General features: G+C 31.3%; 1 long non-coding RNA gene across 1 annotated transcript; it reads left to right on the plus strand.

The window, feature by feature from the left end:
* Window positions 1–1,722: 1,722 nt before the first annotated feature.
* LOC127715194 (uncharacterized) lies at window positions 1,723–17,397 on the plus strand. Its single transcript, XR_007988213.1, has 3 exons — window positions 1,723–2,065; window positions 10,879–11,315; window positions 15,702–17,397. It is a non-coding gene; the product is annotated as an uncharacterized LOC127715194 (long non-coding RNA).
* Window positions 17,398–25,189: the final 7,792 nt, after the last annotated feature.

The raw sequence follows: 25,189 nt of genomic DNA on the forward strand, positions 1-25,189 counted from the left end.
AATAGATAAAACTAATTAAAAGTCTGTGTTTTTTTTACAAAAATCTAGGCTTTACTTGCACAAAATCCCTATTTTCTATTGACCTATTCATCTACATCACAGGTATTTGGGACATGGACCCTCCTTATTGGGCCCCACTGTAAAAAAAAAATCTTTTTTTTTCCATATTTACAATTTTGTACAATGTATAGACATATAACCTGATAACAAGTCTCAACAATCCATTATTAGTCGATTACAATACCTTTTTTTACTATCAACACAAACCCCAAGTGAAAATGTAAAAATGCCTTGTCACTTTTATACTGTATGTATATAGCTGTTCTTTGAAATTTTTTAAATACATTGTTGGCGAGCCATCTTATGTCTTATTAATATTTACATGTACTTGGGACCTTTTAAATGTTCAAAACTGTTCTTAAAAGTAACCTGGAGAAATTTCTAGACACCATTCATTTAAGGTCAAAAGCCTTGTGACCTTAGGTTGAACCTCCTACTGGAGCCATCTTATGTCTTATTAATATTTACATGTACTTGGGACCTTTTAAATGTTCAAAACTGTTCTTAAAAGTAACCTGGAGAAATTTCTAGACACCATTCATTTAAGGTCAAAAGCCTTGTGACCTTAGGTTGAACCTCCTACTGGAGCCCCAGTGTATGAATGCATGTACATATCTTACTAAGGAGGTTGATCTTACATTAGAGTCGGTTGGGGTAATTCCGTACACTTTCGGTCCTAAATGAAAGTCATTTGGTTCCCTGTTTGATAAACAAGCGAAATGTAATATGTATTGTATTTACCTGCCTGTACGAAATTACCCTGATCGACTATAATCTTTATCATGTTTATAGATTAATCATTTATGCTAATTCTTTTTTTTTCATTAATAAAAAAATTCTGCAGATGATTAAGTATAATTTTATAACTTATATTTATTTCCAACAAACTAAGAATGTTTAAAATTTTTAAAATTCACAGAATCTAAATAACAAAATTTTAACTTCGCATTATTTGTTAAAGGGAGTCCCCCCACAGTATATACTCAGTTCATCATTATGGTAGGATCACATGTCCTTTGCATGCTGTGTTTATAGTATAATAGATTTATTATGTCTTGTCTATCTGAAGTTTGGTTAAACTGCCTACTGGGAAAAACATTATTACATGATTACATTCCCAATTACTACTATTAGTCAATTATGTGTGAAAAATTTCAATTTCATGGGTTTTAATCCCCCAGGATGTGAAACATCATAAGAATTTGTAGATATAAATGAAGAGATATGAAAATTTTATCCTCAGTTATGTGTCAGTCACTTAAAGACAATAAAAACATTAATTTAGGGTAATAAATATTCCTAAAAAAAATGAACATTGAGAAGTTCTCATTCTGACACATCATCATTTCAATGATCAATTAAATCATCTTTTATTAGGGAGCTAACCATTTGATTTTTATGGGTGGGCTAGGATTAAAAATTTTGTCCTGCATTCTTTTTAGTTGTAATCTCTGTCCTGCCTTTTTATTTTTATCAATTTATCCTGACTTTTTTTTACATAAGTTGTCTTCCTGCCTTTTTTTTTTTTGCCAAGTTGCTCATCCTAACTTTTTATTTTACCCAAAACTCCTGTCCTGCCTTTTTTTTTTAAATTTCATTCTAGCCCCCCCCCCCCCCCCCCCCCCCCCCCCCCCCAGGGTGCAAAATTTCAGGGGGAGGGTGCAGAGCCTCTATATTTACTGCTGTCCTGGATACTGATTTGTAAACATGTAAAAATAAGGCGGCTAATGCCCTCATGTATCATCAACAAAGATAGTGACAATTAAATGAATAATTTTATTTCCTTTTTGCAATTTCTCATTGATGTGATGTAAATTTTCTGTTAGAAAGTCACACGATTCTGTATCTATACTAGTATGACAGTTTGCCTAAGTTTCACAAGACTGTTTTATCTTATTTTTGCAGAAATTTTTTTTTCTAGGTGTATACAACTGTGCAAGTATTGAACATCGCAGCTTGAAATTTATGCAATGTGACCTAAAAGACAACATAATAATGGACTGATGTAAGTATTTGGTAATATAATAATAGTTAAAGATATGGGGAATGAAAGATATGGGGAATGTATGAAACTGTTTGAAAAAGTCCACATATAATACACTCCTTGAAAGTAGATTTTTATCTTTTTTACTGTTCTGCTAAATGAGGGTTTGGATGACTGAGGGGGTCCTTTATGTCTTTATTCTTTAAATATTAGACCATTTTCCTCTCTATTCAATATTTATTTTGCCCATTAATTATATTATCTCTATTCACTATATTTGTGTGCCCCATTATTCAATATTCTGTATTATTTTTGCAATTGTTTCTCTATTCTTTATTTGTTTGCCCTTTATTCTGCACTTTTTTGTCAATTATTCTCTATTCTGTAAACCCCATCCATACTCTCCATTATAATATATATATTCCACTATTCATTCCAATGAAAAGGTAAAATAAGTTTTATGTTGTCCATATTCTAAATTGTTCTCTGATAATACTATTAGTTACATAGTGTGCTAGTGACCTAATACGGTATATATGGGGTCAGTAAGTTCCATATGGGGTGAGAGCGAAGCTCGAATCCCCATATGGTATTTACTGAACCCATATACCGTATTACGTCACTAGCACACTATGTAACAAATTTATCTTACCGACTATCTTAACATGTGGTATTTAGACTAGTGACCTATCAAAGTGAGCAAGCCTTCAATACCGTTAGCATTAAGAAACTACTTCCATTGGTCATACAAAAAAAAAATGCCAACAATAACAACTTGTTAGCTTTAAATGTGTTTTATGAATTTATTTCAATCTTTCATCATCAATTTGTTCGTCTGTTGAAACCTTTAAGATTTTTTCTCAGTACTGCTTTGTTTTTATAAAGGGACGTAACACCACTACTAACCGTGTATTGAAATAAGCCCCGCCTACTAACCCAATATGGAATATACATGGTCTCCCGCGGTTGCTTTTAGCCAATCATATTCCTAGAAATGTATATATATATAGGAGGTAAGATAAATATATATATACCAGCATATAAAATTTGATTTCTGAGAATCACAAGAAATATCTTTTATGGTTTTGATCTATATATATATATGGAAATTTGGTAAAATAGATTATAAAAAAAATGAAACAACACAACACAAATATAAACAAAAGACTTCTATGTAAACATGAATAATTTAAATTATGATCTTTCAATAGTATTTTAAACTTTAAGTGTATAACTCTATATGCCCCCCCCCCCCCCGCAATTAAAAGTTGGGGGGGGGGGGGGGGGGGGGGGGGGGCATATTATTTTACCCCTGTCCGTCCGTTCGTCTGTCCCATTATGGGTATATAGTTATTCCAGATAACTTCTCCTACAGTTTGAATGCTAGGAAGATTTCACTTTGCTGGCGGTTTGTACATATATTGAAGATGTGCATGTGGTCAGGGTTTTGATTTTTATTGATATTTGCTCTTTTGCGAGATATTAAGTTGAACTTTGTCATTTTTGGAGTATTTACTTGCATAAGAGGTGCATAGTTTTTCAGGATCATTCCTCCTACAGCTTGAAATGAAATGGCACCTACCTCAAAAACTTCATTTTAATGAGAAATAATTCAAATTTGAAGCATACTAGTAGTGAAATAATCTTTCCCTTTTAAGTTTTCATTTGTATGACGACGTGTTTTGCCATGATGTAAAATCGCTAAATCATTCATGAAATTTCACGGAATTTTATTTAAATCTTAATTTTATACATTTTAGAAGCTTTTTAATGCATTATTTCTTTTTTGTTAAATATGCATTGAATAGAAACAAATTTTACGTATTTGTTTTTCAATCTCAATTTGCTGAAAATCCCGGGATCTCTGCATGCATGTGCATCGCGCATGAATAGATCACAGTGAAGGTTACGAAAGTAGTTTCGGAAACATGGTTTATCAAGTGTAAACCAAGGAAAAAAATCTAATTCACCAATCCAATTCAAGTATTTATAGATATGCAAATCATATAAGAATTATTGCCCTTTAAAGACAATTTTACACAATTTGTTCATCATGTTTGCTTACATTTAAAAATCTTCTGCTCTGAAACAACTGGGCCGAATACTTCTAAACTTTACCTGAATGTTCCTTAAGGTATCTAGTTTATAAATTGTATCCGAAGTTTTGATCCATCAACAAACATGGCTGCCATGGCTAAAAATAGAACATAGGGGTCAAATGCAGTTTTTGGCTTATACCTCAAAAACTAAAGCATTTAGAGCGAATCTGACATGGGGTAAAAATGTTCAATAGGTGAAATCTATCAGCCCTGAAATTTTCAGCCGAACAGAACAATCAATTGTTAGGTTGCTGCCACTAAATTGGTAATTTAAAGGAAATTTTGTAGTTTTTAGTGATTATCTTGAATATTATTGAAGATAAAGATAGAAAAAAGGTTCAGCGAAGTAAGATCTACAAAAAAGTTTATGTGACCAAAATTGTAAATTGACCTCTTTTAAGGAGTTATTGCCCTTTACAGACAATTTTTCACACTTTGTTCATCTAGTTTGCTTGCCTTACTTTAAAAAATCTTCTGCTTTGAAACTACTGAATTTTTTTGAGCCAAACTAGGGCTGAATGAGTTTCAGAGTATTTAGTATAAATTTTGTATTTTATTTCCTTGCACGTCAAGAAACATAGCCACTATGGCTATAATGGAACATAGGGGTAAAATGCATTTTTTTTGCTTTTCAAGAAAATATGACAGATACAAAGAACATTTAAATGGCATTTTTAAGCCACTCATTAATAAATATTGAAAAGCAAAAATAATCATTGATGAAAGATTTTCAGCAAAATGTTACAAGTGAGCGATTAGAGCTCTTGAGAGCCTCTTGTTTTAAGATATAGATGGGAGAGCTATCTTTTTAAAAGTTTGAAATTTTTTGGAGATAATTTATTGTAATATTGTCTATCTGTTCGTCCCCTCTTACGCTCTTTATACATGTACTTGGATTTCAGGATTTTATATGCAGAATAGCTTTGACAGGCTCAGCTAATTCTAAATGGTCTGAAATTTTTTAGAGTAATTTTGACCACTTAACACCTAGATAAATATAAGATGAGGAGATTTGGTATGATTGCCAAATGAAGTAGAATTAACTTAAGGACACCACATGTTGTCATTGTATAGCCTTCCACAATGCAGAGCAAAATATAGACTGATTTATTACAAAACAATAAAAGAAAAACAAATTTAACAGACATAAACCAACAGCAACCATTGAGTTACAGGCATCTGACTTTGAACAGGCACATATATAACATGGTTTTACTCTTTGTTGAAGGCCTTCAGTGACCTTTAATTTCTGTGTCATTTGGTCTCTTGTGGAGAGTTGTCTCATTGGCAATCATACCACATCTTCTTACTTTTGTACATGTACATATATATAGAATTAAGCAGGGTTAAACAGATACAGTTCAGTTTACGCCACTATAGAATTACTTTTCCACAGTTGTGAATAGTAAATTAAACTCAGATTTTTAAAATATTATGAAATTTTATGATTGAAAGATAGCAAAATTCCTATTTTTCCACAAATAGTTTCAAATTTTCATATTTTGCAACATATTTCTTTTAATAAGAAATACTGTGCACCATGGCTTCCAAACGGTCATTTATTCCGGACTTGAAAATATTTCCTTGAAAAATGTCCGGCTGTCATCAGAAAATTTTGGAAGCCCTGGTCTGTCAGAAACAATTCACCTGAACTTGACCTCATTATATGGATCAGTATTCAAGGTTAGAGGTGCGTGATTTAATCCTTTTTTGTCGAGCCTGCCACTTCTGTTGAAGAAAGCCAGACACATGGATAGTCTGGCAGGTTTTATTGACCTTGACCTCATTTTCACAGTTCATTGCTCAGTGTTAAGTTTTTGTGTTTTGGTCTGTTTTTTTCGTAAACTGTAAGCAATAAGTCAACTATATTTGTTGTATGGAAGGATTGTAAGGTGTATATGTCTGTTTCACAGGTGTCATCTGACCTCAGTGGCGGATCCAGGGGGGGGGGGGGGGTTCCGGGGGTGGCGGCAGCGTCCACAAATATTCACTCTGTGGTTAAAGTTTTTGAAATTTTGATAACTTTCTTAAACTATCCTGGATTTCTACCAAACTTGGACAGAAGCTTGTTTATGATCATAAGATAGTATCCAGAAGTAAATTTTGTAAAAATAAAATTCCATTTTTTCTGTATTTTACTTATAAATGGACTTAGTTTTTCTGCCAGGAAACAACACATTCACTCTGTGGTTATAAAGTTTTTAAAATTTTAATAACTTTCTTATACTATTTTGGATTTGTACCATTTAACTTGGACAGAAGCTTGTTCATGATCAAAAGCTAGTATCTAGAAGGAAATTTTGTAAAAAAAATAAATCCATTTTTTCCGTATTTTACTTTTAAATGGACTTAGATTTTCTGCCAGGAAACAACATATTCACTCTGTGGTTAAAGTTTTTAAAATTTTAATAACTTTCTTATACTATTTTGGATTTGTACCAAACTTGGACAGAAGCTTGTTTATGATCAAATGATATAGTATCTAGAAGGAAATTTTGTTTTCTTCCAGTTAATGTTTTTGTCTCGCCTTGACAGAGTCAAAAAGCGAGACATAGGTATGCTGTTTCCAGCGTCATCGGCGGCCGCGGTGACAGCAACGGCGGCGTCAACAATGTATTAGTTTGTGATTAGGTCTAGTTCATGGTGAACCACTAGTGGTAGGTCAATGATATTTGGTATGCAGTTGTATTAGCATTGGCACATCTCATTACCATGAAGATTATTTGGCCCGCCCCCTCAGTCAAGGTCTATTGACTTTGAAACTTTTCATAGTTTACATGTATTAGTTTGTGATTAGGTCAATTTATGGGGAACCACTAGTGGTAGGTCAATGATATTTGGTTTGCAGTTGTATAAGCATTGGCATATCTCATTTCCATGGAGATTATTTGGCTCCACCCCCTTAGTCATGGTCTGTAGACTTTGAAAATTTTGCTAAGTTTACATGTATTAGTTTGTGATTAGGTCAGTTCAAGGGGAACCATTAGTGGTAGGCCAATGTTAATTGGTGTTCAGTTGTATAAGCATTAGCACATCTCATTTCCATGGAGAATATTTGGCGCCGCCCCCTCAGTCATGGTCTATTTACTTTGAAACTTTTGCTTAGTTTACATGTATTAGTTTGTGATTAGATCAGTTTAAGATGAACTGCTAATGTAAAGTCAATGATATTTGGTATGAACATTTATTGGCATTTGCAAGTATCGTTTCCATGGAGATTATATAGCCCCACCCCTGATCATGGTTCATTGACTTTGAAACTTTTACATAGTTTACAAGTTAATGTTTGTGTTTAGGTTTGTTTAAAGGGAACGACTTATAATAAGTCAATGGTGTTTGGTATGCAGTTGTATTAGCATTGGCACATCTCATTCCATGGAGATTGTTTAGCCATGTACTTTCAGTCATGGTTCATCGACTTTGAATATTTGCATAACTTACATGTTAAAGTATTACTTTTTAAATTTCAACATTTGTATTATCAAAATTACAAAAAGGCGAGACATATCTCTGTGATAACACTTTAATATTAAACATTTATTAGATTCATAAACCATCCTGGATTTTTACCAATCTTGGACAGAAGCTTCTTACAATCAAAAGATAGTATCAAGAGGAATATTTTTATTGATTTACTTAATTCCTCATTTTTGTTGAGCCTGAGGAACCCTTACAATTTTTTTCTAATACTATATGCAATAGGTCAACTATATTTGATGTATGAAAATTTTTTATGATCTACATGTCAGTCTCGCAGGTTTTATTTGACTTTGACCTCATTTTTCATGGTTCATTGCTCAGTGTTAAGTTTTTGTGTTTTGGTCTGTTTTTCTTGAACTATAAGAAATGCTTAGTAGGTCAACTATATTTGTTGTACGGAAGGATTGTACCTGGTTCATTGGTCAATGCTTAGTTTTCTTGGTTAAGTCTGTTTCTTAGAAACTATAGCAATAGGTCAACTATATTTGGTGAATTAAATGATTGTAAGGTGTACATGTATTTCTTATTATTGGTTAATCTGATCTTGGCCTCATTTTCTTGGATCATGTTAAGTTCATATGAAACTTGTAGTAAAGCTTTATGTTTAGGACTATCAACATAAAATCAATGGTTAATACAGAAGGCAAGACATTTCAGCGTGTGCACTCTTTTTCAGATATTATCAGTGGTGTATGAAATGATTGTAAGGGGTGCATGTCAGCTTGGCAGGTTTCATCCTTGACCTCTTTTTCATGGTTCAGTATTCAATGTTAAGGTTTTGTGTCTTTGTCAGTTTTTCAAATACTATAAGCAGTACCTCAACTATTAGTATATTTGGTGTATGGAATGGTTGTAAGGCTTACATGACTGTCTGGTAGGTATCATCTGACTTTGACCTCTCCTTCATGGTTAATTGGTCAATTGTTCAGTTTTTGTGTTTTGGTCTGTTTTTAAAATACTTAAAGCAGTAGGTCAACTGTATTTGATGTATAGAATGATTGTAAGGTGTACATATACAAAAGAGGATGTGGTATGATTGCCAATGAGTCAACTCTTCACAAGAGACCAAATGACACAGTAATTAACAGCTATAGGTCACAGAACAGCCTTCAACAATGAGCAAAGCCCATACTGCATAGTCAGATATAAAAGGCCCCGAAATCACAAATGTAAATCAATTCAAACGAGAAAACAAAGGCCTAATTAATGTACAAAAAAAATGAACGAACAACAAACAACAACCACTGAATTACTGGTTCCTGACTTGGGACAGGCACATACATACAGAATGTGGCAGGGTTAAACATGTTAGCGGGATCCTAGCCCTCATAAATTCATATATTTTAGAAATTCTTAAGAAAATCTGTTATATTATAGAAATGTTATTAACATCAACAATATTAAATGTTGTACTTAAAATTGAGAATGGAAATAGGGAATGTGTCAAAGAGACAACAACCCGACCATAGAGCAGACAACAACCGAAGGCCACCAATGGGTCTTCAATGCAGCGAGAAACTCCCACACCCGGAGGCATCCTTCAGCTGGCCCCTAAACAAATATGTATACTAGTTCAGTGATAATGGACGTCATACTTAACTCCAAATTATACACAAGAAACTAAAATTAAAAATGATACAAGACTAACAAAGGCCAGAGGCTCCTGACTTGGGACAGGCGCAAAAATGCGGCTGGGTTAAACATGTTTTTTGAGATCTCAACCCTCCCCCTATAACTCTAGCCAATGTAGAAAAAACAAACACACAGTAAAACTCAGTTTAAGAGTTGTCCGAGTCCGATGTCAGAATAGAAAAACAAAAGAAAATAAACAAAATGACAATAATACATAAATAACAACAGACTACTAGCAGTTACTGACATGCCAGCTCCAGACCTCAATTAAACTGAATGAAAGATTATGTCTTCATCATATGAATATCAGGCACAATCCCTCCTGTTAGGGGTTGAGTATTATACCATCATAAAATATATGAGAAGAACATAACCCGTGTCATGCCAACAACTGGTTTTAGAATAAATATGTTAAATTCCGATGCAAAGCCCCTATAAGTGAATCAATATTAAAGCCAAAGTATGCAATCTTTAATGACCTGACAACAGTATCATAACTATATCCCTTCTTATTAAGTCTGTAACTAAAGGTTTAACTATATTTGATTTATGCTTTTACATTAATATTTTAATTCCCTTATTGCTATAAAATTTATTATATGTTTTTTCTCATGGCAGCTCTAATATAAAAATGTATTTTTCTTTGAAGTTCATTATCTTCTTCATTTCTTAACACTTTTTATACACCTCTTTTTCTATAGCCATTATTATTATAGCTGGTCAGTGGTCATAAACCTATGAAAATGAGTCAATTATTTAACCACAGAGCACTACCCACAGGTTCTTATCCTGTGTATTTGATGAATAATTTTAAAACTAATTTTCATCAAAACTCATTAACAGGGCAAGATATGGAAATTTATTTTTCTTCTGTGGTTTTAGAATATTAAGTAACAAAATGAAAATGATATTTCGATAAACATGTTGTTGTCTTTGTATTAATTGTGTTCTCATAAACCATCAGATTAGTATGTACTGTACTGCAATAAAAAAAACATGAATCAATATCAGGGAACTTGAAGTAATTGAAAACCAATTCCGTATATATAGTTGGCTATAAAAGGGCCGGACATGTACAAACTTAATTAGGGTTCTGAAGAAATGTTCGATTGCCTATAATTGCCTACATCCACTTCATTTTAACTCTGACAGATAGTTGTCTCTGGCTGTCATTAGTCTGTAGGTTTGGTTTAAATTACTTCAAGTAATTAGTTCCCTGATATTGATTCATGTTTTTTTTATTGCAGTACAGTACATACTAATCTGATGGTACTAGTTCAAAACCCAAACTGCACTCTAACTTTACTTTGCCTCAACCAAGTGTTATGAAACTTATACACAATGCTTATTAACACCAAACACTGATCAAGTTTGGGTGTTGTCTCTTTCACCATTCTCATATTATGTTACTTTATTAATAAAAAAAATTGATAAATTTGAGATAAATTTACAAGCAGGGACATCTGTGTTTCATTGACACATTCTTGTTTTATTTATTACATGTTTTAGTGTATTAAAAGTAATTATACTACTTCCACCTTTCAAAATTCTAACAAAGCTCTACCTCTTTAATGGATAAATAAATGATACTAGTCAAGAACTCAACAGATTTTTTTTTTTCAGGTTCTCTGGTCGTTCGTACTTGTTGGCCACACACATGAAGATATTGATCCTGCTTTCAGCTAATATCAGAAAAAATAAGAACAAAGGATGCTGAAACTGTGCAGTCACTGTTCAGGATTATTCCAGATGTTCAAAAAGTGAAATTATAATACAATATATGTTACTGGTTAATTCCTATGATTAGTAATTTTAAACAACACACAGAGACTTTGCATTATTGTTTTACAAGAGCGACACCAAAAGATGCAGTCAACATTTATCATTTTTATCAAAATACACCCAGGACAAACCATGGATACACTTAGCTTGAAATTTGGTGCTTTCTTACCAAAATTGCCTGGACGTAAAAGAAATGAAGAACCTAAATTCATGACAACAATCAGGAGATACCAGAAGAACTAGTATAAATGGTTAAAGATGAAAGAATGCAGAATAAGGTACTGTCATATTCAGTCTTAATAAGAGTCCTGCTGCTTTATATATATATATATGCATTTTTTTATGCCCCATCGTAGCGGAGGGGGCATTAAGTTTTACCCTTGTATGTCTGTACGTAATTTGATATAAGAAGATGTGGTATGAGTGCCAATGAGACATTAACTCTCCATCACAATTTGTAAAAGAAAAACCATTATAGGTCAAAGTACGGTCTTCAACACGGAGCCTTGGCTCACACCGAACAGTTAGCTATAAAAGGCCCCAAAAATGACTAGTGTAAAACCATTCAAACGGGAAAACCAACGGTCTAATCTATATAAAAAATGAGAAACAAGAAACACTTATGAACCACATCAACAAACCACAACTACTGATCATCAGGTGCAAACAAATGCAGAGGGTTTAAACGTTTTAATAGGTACCAACCTTCACCCTTACCCGAAACAATAGTGTAACATCACAACATAGAAAGACACAGTATAAATGGAAAACAAATATTTTTTACAAAATAAATAATTTTGTTGTTCATAGTACGAGAAACAGAAGTAAAATTTTAAAGTCATACTAAATACTTATCAAAGCAGCTGGTATATTGCAAAAATATAGAAACATTGAATAACAAAAAACATTACGATTGTATCAACAGGTCAACATGAAAGTACGATTTGAGAGTACTCACAGTTACGTATACTGAAAGCTATTTAAACATGTTAAAAGCCAAAATTAATCAATTAATAATAAAAAAATCATGCATCAGAGACTAAAATCAACTAAAACACATCCCAGGGATTAAGTATTTAATATCATGGACAGTCAAAGAAGACAATTGACTTGTGCAATGCCAAAAATAAAAGTATCGACAGGCTGACTCACTAGGATAGTTATGTTAACCTCTATATAGAAAAAATTAATGTGGATGTGTATTTATACATCCCACTTAAAAAAAATACAAATTTAGTTGATGTTTTAATTTGCTGATGACAAAATCGTTATTTGTGCTAATGTAAACTATAATCAAAGATCTTAAATTACAACATTTGTAAGATACATGTAACCTTTACTAATAAGTTTGTTTAAAGGTTCGATGAGTTTACATAGATCACACAGTGATTTCCGTGCTTTTAGTACAATATTACTGTAAAATTTAGGACGTGAAATACCGTTTTTTATAAGTTTTCTACAGGAACAGCCAAATTTACTAATCAAATCTTTGTATCTATGAAAGAATTTATTAAAAGTTTTAAGTAATTTATGGTACTAAAGAAATCCCTGACTTAATAATTTACCAGTGTAAGTCTGTACGTCCCATTAATTGGTTTCTGTTCTCTAACTTTAGTTTGCCTCAACCAAATGTTATGAAACTTATACATTGCTTATTACCACAAACCACAAATCAAGTTTGAATTTTGGTAGCGTCACTTTTACCATTCTAGATCTAGAGTTATGCCTCTTTACAAATGGAAAAATTGCTGATTTTTTTTGTGTCCGTTCTCTAACTTTAGTTTGCCTGAACCAAATATTATGAAACTTATACACAATGCTTATTACCACAAAACAAAGATCAAGTTTGAATGTTGGTGGCCTCACTTTTACTGTTCTAGAGTTATGCTCCTTTACAAATAGAAAAATTGCCAAATTTTTATACGCCAGTTTACGGGACGTATTATGGTATACCATTGTTCGTCCATCCTTCTGTCGTGAACATGTCTGACAATCAAAAACGCTTGAACCAATTTACATGAAACTTTGGTGAATTAGTTATATCTATTGACGTGCGCTCCCTTTCGTTTTTTATAAATTTTAGATTTTAAGTTTCCAAGTTTTGGGGTTTTTTTCAATAAAAAGGGGGGAATTTCCAGTTTTCGGACAATAACTCAAAAAAAATTCACCAATTTGCAAGAAACTTTGGTGATTTGTTTATATCTATTGACATGATCTCCCTTTCCATTTTTATAAATTCAAGATTTTACGTACCCGAGTTATGGAGTTTTATTCATTAAAAAAGGGTGAATTTCCAGTTTTCGGACAATGACTCTAAATGCTTTCTGCAGTTTTCATGAAACTTTAGTGAATTGTTTATATCTATTGACTTAAGCTCCCTTTTGATTTTTATCAATTTTAGGTTTTAAGTTTTGGAGTTATGTGATTTTATTCATAAAAAGGGGGGATTTTCCTGTTTTCCGGCAATGCTTTGAGCAGTTATCATGAAACTTTGGTTACTGGTTGTATCTTTTAAGATAACCTCCCTTTAGTTTTTCATGAATTTCTGATATGACATTAAGAAGTTATTGATCTTTATTCTTTGAAAAAGTGATGGGCATATATCATGCACTCATGGTGCAGCTGTTTATTCATTTTAGTTCACTATAAACTTAAGTTTGCTTAATCAAATGTTCAAAAACTTATACACAATGCATATTACCACAAAACTCAGATCAAGTACTCATTTGGGTACTGTGTGTCACTTTTACCATTCTTGATTTATGACCCTTTAAAATGTTATATGCAAGCGGGGGCATCATCTAGATCTGTGTCCCATGGACACATTCCCCATTTATTTATTCACAGAATTTTGAAAGGAATAAATAATACATGATTTTCACATAGATAAAACATATTGTTACAAGAATGTATACCTGTTAAGAGCAGATGAAATGCAACTCAACAACAGAAAAATTAAATAAACAGCATAGATGCAGTTTTGACCTAGACTTGTATAAAAATAAGGAGATGGTGCATGATTGCCATTGAGACAACTATCCACCAAAGTTTGAATAAAGTGGATGTAAGCAGTTATAGGTAACTGTACAGACTTCTACAATGAGAAAAACCCATACTGTATAGTCGGCTATAAAAGGCCCCGAGAAATCTAACGGCCTAATTTATAACAAAACAAGTAGCGAAAATCAAATATATAACATACATATAAAACCAACGACTTCCATGGAAGTATTGGCTCCTGACTTGGGACAGGCACATAAAGAATGTGGCAGGTTAAACAAGTTTTTGAGTGCTCAACCCTACCCTAACCTCAGTCAGGGGTACTACTTGTAAAAGTAATTTTTATTTACTTGAAGAAGTAATTATAATATACTTATATAAGTAAATTTGTAGGATACTTATACAAGTGTATTTTATTTACTTGTATAAGTAAATTATTTTTTGGCCTAGTTATGTCCCTTAGACATTCAGATTTTTTTACTTATACAAGTAAAAAAGTCATCCTATCTTCTTTTCTTGAATTCTTAGTACTTCTTTGCTCTGACAGAATTTTGAATTGTCTGTCCTTTGCAGATGTCTTTACTATTCATTTAAGTGTAATTTCATGGACAATGAAAATCTCATTTGTCTGTTATCTTTAGAACACTGCTCATTTACAAGCCCCCAAGGAGCAAGTTTTGAAGGCCTTGCGCAAATACTTAAGATCTTTGCTCAATCAGTTTCTTTGTTGAATTAATGAGATGAAATATTGAACTCTTATCAAAAATTATGAGCTAACCTGAGAAAAATTGTTAAAGGCATGATTTTACATCTCAAAACTTGAGAATTTTTGTGGGATTGTAAAAAAAATTTAAATTTTTTAGAAAATTAAGGGGAGATTATTCAAACAATATAGTTAACTTGTATAAGTATATTTTATTTACTTCTTCAAGTAAATAAAGATAACTTGTACAAGTAGTACCCCTGACTGAACCTGGGACAGTGGTGTTACAGCACAACTTAAGAACAAACTATAAAAATCAGTTGAAAAGGTTTCATCATACTTTTATAGGTCAACTGTCTTGAAATGATTAACAAGTGATTGTAGAATTTAATAAACATCTCAATTGTCAATTGAAAAGCCAAAAACAAATAAACATCTACTATCGACATCAAATTCCCTAAAAACAAAAGCTTTAAGATACAACTTTAGGTGACAGGAAAAGTCTTGACTTTGGATAGGCACATGGACTTGCAGTAGTTTCTGAAAACTCAATATTGCTCCCCTTTTAAATCTTGATCAGTATTTGTAAAATGAAAAAAAGGTTACATAGAAGAATGCAGGTTGCCAGTAACATTCAATTGGAGAAAGGGAAAAGATTACTCAACTCTACACTGAAATAATTTTGAAAACTATTAATGGCTATACTATCTTTATTGTAAAAAAATGTTGGAAAAGTTATGTACCTTATGATCATTTTGATTGTGTGAAACGTCACACAAGGCAATCAAAATGTTCAGAGGGAGAAATGAAGTTTTGTTATAAATGTCAAGTGTGATAGTCTCAACCTATCAACATGTTCAAAATTGTTGACCTCACTATTAATATTTACATTTAGCATGTACAGTGGAATAGAATGTTTTTGTTATCTTTTATTAAATGTTATTTTACTTTGCTCTTATAGGCAGGATTGAAAGGAAGAAAGAACTAGTCATCAGTAAAGAAACAGATCAATTTATATAACATGTAATAATTCCATCTGAATATAACAAACATTGCACATGTTATGAAGATTTGTTCACATGTCTACTCTGATTTGTAGTTATGCATTTGTAATATTATATAGTACATGTATTTTATTTTAGAACAGTATTTTTTTTTTTGCTTTGGAGAACATCAAAGAAATTTAGAAAAATATAATTAAAGATAGTTTCTTCCATTTTTTCTGTGACAAAAAAAAATTGTGCAAATTAGGACAATGAAATGAGGCTATATTATTAAATATTTTTGAGTTTTATTTTTTTTTACATCCTATTTTAAAATTTCATTGGCATTTGAAGTAATGAGTTGAAACCAGTTTTTATCAATCATTTTTTTTTCAAGATGTACAAACAGTACAGTAGGTTAAGTCTTTGGTGTACATTAGTTTACTATGATGTTAAGGTCAAATAAACTTGAAACTTTGTACTTACAAGTGTTCATTATGAAGTCATTTTTGTAAAATAATTACAAATAAGTTACTGAACATGGAAATATGATTGTGGGAGCAGGGTATAATGTGTTATGGACACACATCTCAATCCCATAGAGCACCACCCTCTCAGTAACCTAATGGTATATATTGACTTTGAAAATTTCCTTAGTTTACACTGTAAGGTTTGTGATAAGTTCAGTTTAAGGAGAACCATTAATAGTATGTTAGGGATATTTTATTTGCAGTTGAATAAGCTTTTGGACAACGCATGTGCTTGGGGATTTTTTTTACCTTGAACCCTCAATCATGGTCTAATAACTTAGAATCTTTTGCAAAGTTTACATGTTAAAGTTTATGCTTAGGCCAGTTGAAAAGCGACCACTTATCAGAGGCGGATTTAGAGGGGGCCTGCCCCCCCTCCTTTGTGGGACAAATTTGGTTGATTATATAAAGGGAATCACTGAAGCATGACAAAAGAGATGCAGTAGAGAGCAACCTTTATATTTCTTAGAAAATACTTTTTTCAGAACTGTAATGAAAAGTATGCTTAAAACAAAATTCATATTTTTTTCAGTTAAACACATATTTTTTATGAATCATAATATTTCAACAAATGTTTGAAACAAATTAACATAAAAACTGTCTAAATGTATAAAAATTCTGTGTTGTAAAATCTTATCAATTTTGTTTTTCGGGATTTTTCCCAATATGTTTAAGAAATCTGTAGCATAATTTTTGCTTGTAGATTTTATTTCGGGATTTTTCCCGAAATGGGTAAAAAAATCTATGCAACAAGTGTGTGCTTGATAATAGATTTATATTTTCGGGATTTTACCCGAAATGTGAAAAGAAATTATTAGTCATGAGTTCTAGCATATACTTTGGGTTTTCGGGATAAATCCCGAAATATTTGAAGACATCTGTGTTATACATTTTGCACTTAGTTTATTTTTGTCGGGATTTTTCCCGAAATGTGTTTCAGATCTATTTGTCAAAATGCTTTGCCAACATATATGTTATAAATAATAATGTTGAAAATGATTTCGGGACATTTCCCGAATAAAAAGTTGTCACATACATCTTTACCACAAATATTTTGAAACTTTAATATATTTTGGGAAATTTCCCGAAAATTAAATGTAAGTTTTATCAATTAAATGAATAAAAACATGGAATATTGTAAAAATTGTGTGTTTCTTTATGAAATCTGCATTCATTTATGGTAAACATTGAAAAATATTATAAAAAGGAATAAAATGGATTTTACTCTTTTAAAATAGAGTCAGTTCTATGTTTTTTTGTACTTTTTATGGTTCAGGATTGGTTGTTTTTTATAAAATCAAAATAATATCTGAGATAATATACTTAAATGTTGTTCGTATTGTTTAAAATTACCAATTTTTCTTCTTTTGATAAAAAATAATGCAATGTTATTTTTAACTAGTTATTTCAAAGTTCTATCAGATTTTATTTGTAAGAATTTTGATAATGTAAGGAGAATAATACCTTTTTTTTTGTTTTGTGTCGAATACGAATGCAAAAATTTCTTTATATTGATAGAAATTATGAACCGTCATTTGATTTTGGTACATTTTGTACATCAGGATTGGTTGTTTTTCATTAAATATGCTGACTTTCAGGGAAAAGATACTAAATTTTTGTTCGCATTGCTTAAATATGCAAATATTTCTTCTTTTAAATCAGAAATAATGCAATCAGTCATTATAAATGCCTTAAGATAAGTAATTTTGTATAAAATGTGTATCATTGAAGGATAAATATGCAAAAATTTTTATTTTTGTTAGAAATCAATGCAATAATTTCTTTATTTTGATAGAAATTATGAACCGTCATTTGATTTTGGTTCTTTTTGTGCATCAGGATTGGTTGTTTTACATAAAAAATGCTGAATTTTAGGGAAAAGATACTTAATTTGTGTTTGCATTGCTAAAAAATGCAAATATTTCTTCTTTTATATCAGAAATAATTCAACGTCAATTGCAATCAGTCATAAGTAATGCATTCAGATAAGTACTTTTATATAAGATATGAATAATTTAAGGATAAATATACATAAACTTTTGTTTTTTTTAAATAAGAATTCAATAAGTTCTCTTTTTTAAAGGAAATTATTGAACACCTATGGCTTTTAGTACTTTTTATGGTTCAGGATTTGTTGTATTTCATAAAATATGTTGAATTTAAGGGAACAGATTGTAAATGTAATGTTCGCATTGCTTAAAAATACAAATATTTCTTCTTTTATATCAGAAATAATGCAACGTCAATTGCTATCAGTCATTATAAATGCCTTTAAATAAGTATTTTTTAATAAAATGAGAATAAATGAAGAATAAATATGCATAAACTTTTGTTTTTGTTGAACAAGAATGCAATAATTTCTTTATTTGAATAGTAATTATTGACTGCCATTAGATGTTTATACTTTCATAGCTTAGGTTTGATTATTTTTTCATAAAAGTAAAAGAAGATCATAAAAAATATCCTTAAATGTTGTTCGCATTGTTTAAAGTTACCAATTTCTCTTGTTTTGTTAAAAAATAATACAATGTTATTTGTAACTAGTTATTTCAAAGGCTTCAAGATTATTTTTTTATCGGAACTTTAATATTGTAAGTATAATAAGGCTTAAACTTTTGTTGGTGTTGAAAACGAATGCAATAATATCTTCATTTTGATAGAAATAATGAATCACCATTTGATTTCAGTACTTTATGTACATCAGGATTGGTTGCATTTCATAAAATATGTTAAATTTAAGGAATCGGATACTGAATTTAATATTCGCATTACATAAAAATACAAATATTTCTTCTTTTATATCAGAAATAGTGCAATGCAATTGCTATCAGTCATTATAAATGCCTTTAGATAAGTATTTTTTAATAAAATGTGAATAAAGAAGGAAAAATATGCATAAACTTTTGTTTTTGTTGAAATAGAATGCAATAATTCCTTTGTTTGAATGGAAATCATTGACCGTCATTGGATTTTTGTACTTTTTATAACTTAGGATTGATTATTTTTTATTTAATAAAAGACTATCAGAAAAAATATACTATAATGTTGTTCTCGTTGTTTAAAATTACCAATATTATTTTATTTTTAAGAGAATTTGCAGCATTTTTATTTGTCATTTGTTATTTTAATGGCTTCGAGATAAGTTTGTTTAAAGAATTTTAAGATTATAAGGATAAAATACTTAAAAATATTTAAAAATAATACATCGAAATTTGCAATAAATGATCATTTCATTTTATTTTAAAGAGCATTTTCGGAAAATAATAAAATCACTGAAAATCGCGATAAACACCGTTTTAGAGATGTCCGGGTTTGAAAAAAAAAAAAACGAAAATGACCATTCTTTAATAGTAATATTTAAATTAAGTTTTATATGCATATTTTTTTTCTTTTTAAATTCTTAAAACTATGCTAAATAATTAAAAATAAAAAAAGATGTTGATCATTTGTACTTGAATGTTTTTTTAATAGTAATATTTAAATTACATGAAACGAAACTAAGATTTCGTAATTTGTATTAGTTTATTATGTGACGTAGTAGAGTTCAATCCGTCAGAAAGGTCGATCGGTCCTATCCGTCCGATCCGGCCGATCAGTCAAATACTGATACTATAAGTCTGACGGATTTGTGACGTGAGTTTGACGCGAACTTGACTGATCGGTGACTGATCAATGACCGCTGATTGATCGCTAAAACAGTAACGCCTAAGGTTGCAAGTACTGTACATGTAACATGATACATGTAACATGGGTATCTTAACTCACTTGCAAAACCTTCTAATTAAGAAAAGGCTTTAATTTTAAAAGACATCAACACAATAATTCAAGACTGAGAAACAATAGATTGTATAATTTTGTTTGTAAAATTGTTCTCTGTACATTCACATTTTGAAAAGCAACCGGATAAACCAACTAAAACTAAACGCATAAAGGTACTTTTAAAAAAATGATCATTTGAACGTATTAACCAAAATTATATCAATTCAGCTCTTATGTCCCATGCACATAACATATAAAAAGGTCATGTGTCATCTGTTTAAACTGTTAAGATAAATAAAACATGCTTTAACAAGAAAAACCTCAGAAAATTTGTTGTACGATTTAGTTTTTTATTTTACCTGTTTACTATGAATACGTGGAAAAATCTTGGCCTAATTTATAAAACAGTATTCGAAAATTTTAAACCTTGACACATTAAATGCATCTTTTTAAAGTATTGATGTTTATATTGCTTATTCCAGAACCAGCATTAAATTCTCAAAGATGATATATATTAAACAGAGTTTGATATTCTTCAATAACTAAACTTTGACAAATTTAAAAGCCTTAGTCATTCTCGATCTGTGAACTTTTGGCAGAGTGCATATTCGCATGTCTTAAGACGCATGCATAGCAGGAGTCGTTTACCCTGCCTAAGCACCCGGTATTGCTTCTTTTGAATTCATGCGATTCTTTCAGTGTGTGTTTGTTAGTTCTAATATTTAAATAAATATATATATTTGTCGTTTGAATTTCTTATTTCTACTTCAAAAGTTATTTAAAGTTAACTTTAGAAAATTTCAGCAGATCTGCAAGTTAACTTAGATCTGATTTTTTAGGACTGCCGAAGAAAAGACCTGTTTACAGGTCAGCTTGACCCGACATGTGGACAAGACACCTTTACCAGACTAGACTTGTGAACAGGTTTACTTTTAACGTGTCCTATGGACAAGTCTGCTATTTGAGAGACCAGTCAAGTCATTCATAAGGTCAGGTCTGCTTGTTAGTGGTCCTATAGATACGTCTTTTTTCTACCAAATTTGTTGTTACATGCATGGGATGATAATCAAATGCTATTTATTAATCAAAGCAGTCCTGTTTACTACTTAACTTTGGATCATGTTAACTTTATCTTTGAGCAGACCAGACCAATGTTAACTTTTATTAGAACAGGACTGGTTCGGACAGAGCAGTCCAGATAAGGGACTGCTTTTAAAAGCAGACCTCCTGGTCACAAGTTAAATTGTGTGAGCGACTGGTTGTTACAAAGTCAAATTTGTCCAGAGTTAACTTCAATATTTGACCTGTCATAAAGTTAACTTTTCGGGGAATCATAATAACAGTTCTAGGACAAATTCTGCCCTACGACCGGTTGTAGCAGTCATAAATCTTGTCTCGAGCTAAAGTTTGGTCATCAAGTTAACTAGCTGTACAGGTTAGGACTGCATCCATCTGCACTTGGCCTCGACCTCATTTCGTGGATTATTGATCAAGGTTATTTTTTTCTAGTCAAGTCAGTTACTCAGTATTAAGTAGAAGGTGCAGTTTATACATATATAAATATAGGAAACAGTATTTTACCGATGTTAGCATCTCTAAAATCGATTAAGAAGACAAATCAAGGTTACAAACAAAAACTGAGGTAATCGCATGAACTTCAAATGGAGCCAGACCGGGTTCGTCAAATACCATGAGCCAAACATGACGTCGATGATGAATCCAGATCAAAATTATTAAGACCGGGTCAAGCGTATTTGAGGTCACAAAGTCGTGATATGAAAAAGCTGAGTAGAGTTATATAGGCCTATGGATCTCGAACTGAAGGCGCATGCATACGACTCCAAATAAGTCGAATTCATTTTTTGAATGATAATAATGTTTCATCGAAGTTTTTTAACTTACCTTGTAACAACTCTGAACCACATTTGCTTTTAAAAAATAAGCATTGTGAGAAATTCCGTTATTGTTTGAAATATACAAATTTTAATATTAAAAATTAAACTTCATTGTGCTATAAAATGAATTACTGAATGGCAACGACAATTATTACACTTCAAGAAGTTAGCGATGTCTCATCTCCGTATGATACGAACTGGCCCGTTATTGATGTTTCAATTGGGATGATTAAACGCCATACGATGGTTACTTTTGTTTAACCTTCGCCGTGACGTCAGTCTATTCATTTATTATGGTCTCCTTTTCTAGAATTAACGCTTTTCAAATATGTCGCTGAAATGGACTCACCAAATTACATTCAATTGTTACCTTTGTTTGCCAATTTTCATTAAGTTTGAATTGGCTAATTTACTGCTTTCTGTTCACTAATGGAATTAATTTAAAAATTTACCTTTAACTTTTGTAATTTTTATATGCCTTTACTGGGAATCGAATCCCTCCTTGAAATATGTTATGTGTGATTAACATTAAGTCATCGACGAAACCTCTCGGCTACCAAGCTGTTGCAATTTATATGTATATTTTATATATATAAAAACGAACAGATGATACAAATAAGTATAACGGACACACAGGGATTACATGTGCCTTTAAATATACATACTAGTAATAGACAATCGTATAGTATGAGTTGGTAGCCACGAGGTTAAGATCAACGAGTAATAGAGTCAAGTTAGAAGTAGGGACTTGTCGGTTTATGTTCGAATCCCTGTTTTCTCGTTGCTGTCTCTATTTTTTAGATTTTCCGTTTTACTTATTTTATATGTCTTTGTTGATTGTTTTGTAATAATAGCGGTTTTTTCCGTGTATTTTCGGATTATTATTGGCTATGTCACGTACTTGAAAAGAAAACGATTGCATTCAATTTGTCCATTTTTGTTTTCTAAATATAGTATGATTTCATCTGTTTTACTACATATTTTTATCTTTACAAATGTTTATTCGCAAATCCCTATTTGAGTAAATCGTGATGTGGACGAATTAGGTCCTTTGTCAGAAATTTCGATAATATACTTATTATATATACTTAGAAATATGTTCGAATATGTCTTATTTTGTAAATTACGGATAATATTCAAATGAATAATAATTTAAATACAGGCGTGTTATGTTATATTTGTATTTTTCTAACGAATTAATTGTGAACTTTGAGTTATTAATGCATCGTTAAATATGATAGCTTTGTTATCTAAACTCACTTACAATACCTTCTAATTAAGAAAATGCTATAATTTTGAAAAGACAACAACACAATGGTTTAAGTCTGTGACACAATGGATGAGCGTTGATAAATGCAAAACAAACAGTTCGCCCTCGGGGCTCATGGTTTCTTTTTAATGAACGTTTATCCATTGTATGTATAATACAGAATTCCCAAGTTGATAGTGGCAACACTTTGCGTATCTATATCTATAAAAGAGAGGCGAAATATACCAAAGGGACATTCAAACTTATAAGTCGAAAATAATCATCTGACAACGCCATGGCTAAAAATTAAAAACGCCAAAAAGACAAACAACAGTATTTGAAAACTGATGATTAATCAACACGAACACCACCAAAAATCGGGTGTGATTCGATGACAAGTCTAATTCGGTAGGTGATATTTGGGGTAAAGAGGACAGGATTGTTGTTACGACAAATGGAAAATACCCGTTGTCATCTATCATGTTTATGGAGCAGATATTCCATAAAGGTAAACCAACTCGTGATGGCGTCCGTAAAATTTTCGCAAAACTGAAGTGATTCTTTTTTTTATAATTTATTTTTGTTCTTCAACATAGATTGACAGACATTTACATATATTCATCTATAGTGCACATAATTACAGCAAGCGAGATACATAATCACAATCAAGTAAATGAAAGGAAAACAAAAATGATAATAATACGATACGATATAACAGTATAAAATGTATGGACGCAGTATACCATTATACATGTCTTGTGAACCTATGTCTGACTTGAAGAAAATGTTAATATTAAAAGGTATAAGAGTTTGTTGGGTTTTTTTTTCCTTTCAGTGTTGATTCCTATAGATTGTAACCATTTTTTTAATGCTATCTTAATCTCATAAAATTGTAAAAATGTGAGTTTAAAATTATATAGCCTTTCAAAATTTTGATAAGAAAATATATTTCCTTGCTCATTTAAAAAGTCATTTACAGTCCATACCCCATTTTGTGATCAACTTCTATATAAACACATACATCATCAATTTTAATGTTCTCATTATAGATGAAGAGATGACTTCTTCAAAATAACAAGGATGTCGGAGTCTTGACATATTTTTTCCAGGCATAAAAACAAAGTGATTCTTATTGAAGATTTTGGAATAGATCTTCAGAAGAATCCGCATCTGATTGACACAACTGGTTTCATAGTTGTGTAGTTTATTAGGAAAAACGCAGTTGCAACTCTGTTGCAGGGGCATATGGTCAAATATACCTCATCGTGAAATTGTTGAGGCTATCATTTACTTTAGAGAGAATGGCTCATATAAGAAGTTAATTGAAAATGTGAAAAAGAATCCCTCGAATATGACGGTTAAAGTCCTATATTTTTGGAATGATCTATCGGGTAAATTCCCAAATCGAAAGGGAGCAAATTTTCTCCATTTCCAACAATTATTTAATTTTTTTAAAACATGATTTGCCGTGTTCACATCAAACGTCACATACTGTTAGCCTATTTACAATTATTATCATGAAATGAACAAAGATTTCACATTAAATTTGTTCTCATATGTACATCATTTTTAAGTGAACATAAGAACTGATAACACCAGTAAACTACACGTAATTTAAATGTTCATAGAATTGAATTGAAAATTTCTTTGTTAAATTTTGTATCAGTTAGACACAGACCAATGTATCTATATTTTTTTTTCATTTTATGTTACATTTTTTTGGGGTGCGGGGGGGGGGGGGGATAAGGTGGTGTATGTTATAGAAACAAAAAGTGTGTGTGATTTATTCGATTGAAAATAAAAAAAAGGTTTGCCCCACGATGATGAATGTCCAATGCCTTGAGAAAACCGTGCTACTGTTTTATTTGAAAGTTCTTGCAACAGCAGCCTAACAATAGGCATAAAAAGCAAATTAGAAATTAATATTCCGGTCTAGAAATATTTTGAAAAAAACCTTGCCCAAGAAATGATGAAAATGAGGTTTTTGTCCTAAAAGATATAGGACTTTGCAATTAATAGTTGTGTGCAAAAAA

This window comes from Mytilus californianus, unplaced genomic scaffold (assembly GCF_021869535.1).
Source record: "Mytilus californianus isolate M0D057914Y unplaced genomic scaffold, xbMytCali1.0.p SCAF_9, whole genome shotgun sequence".
Lineage (NCBI taxonomy): Eukaryota > Metazoa > Mollusca > Bivalvia > Mytilida > Mytilidae > Mytilus > Mytilus californianus.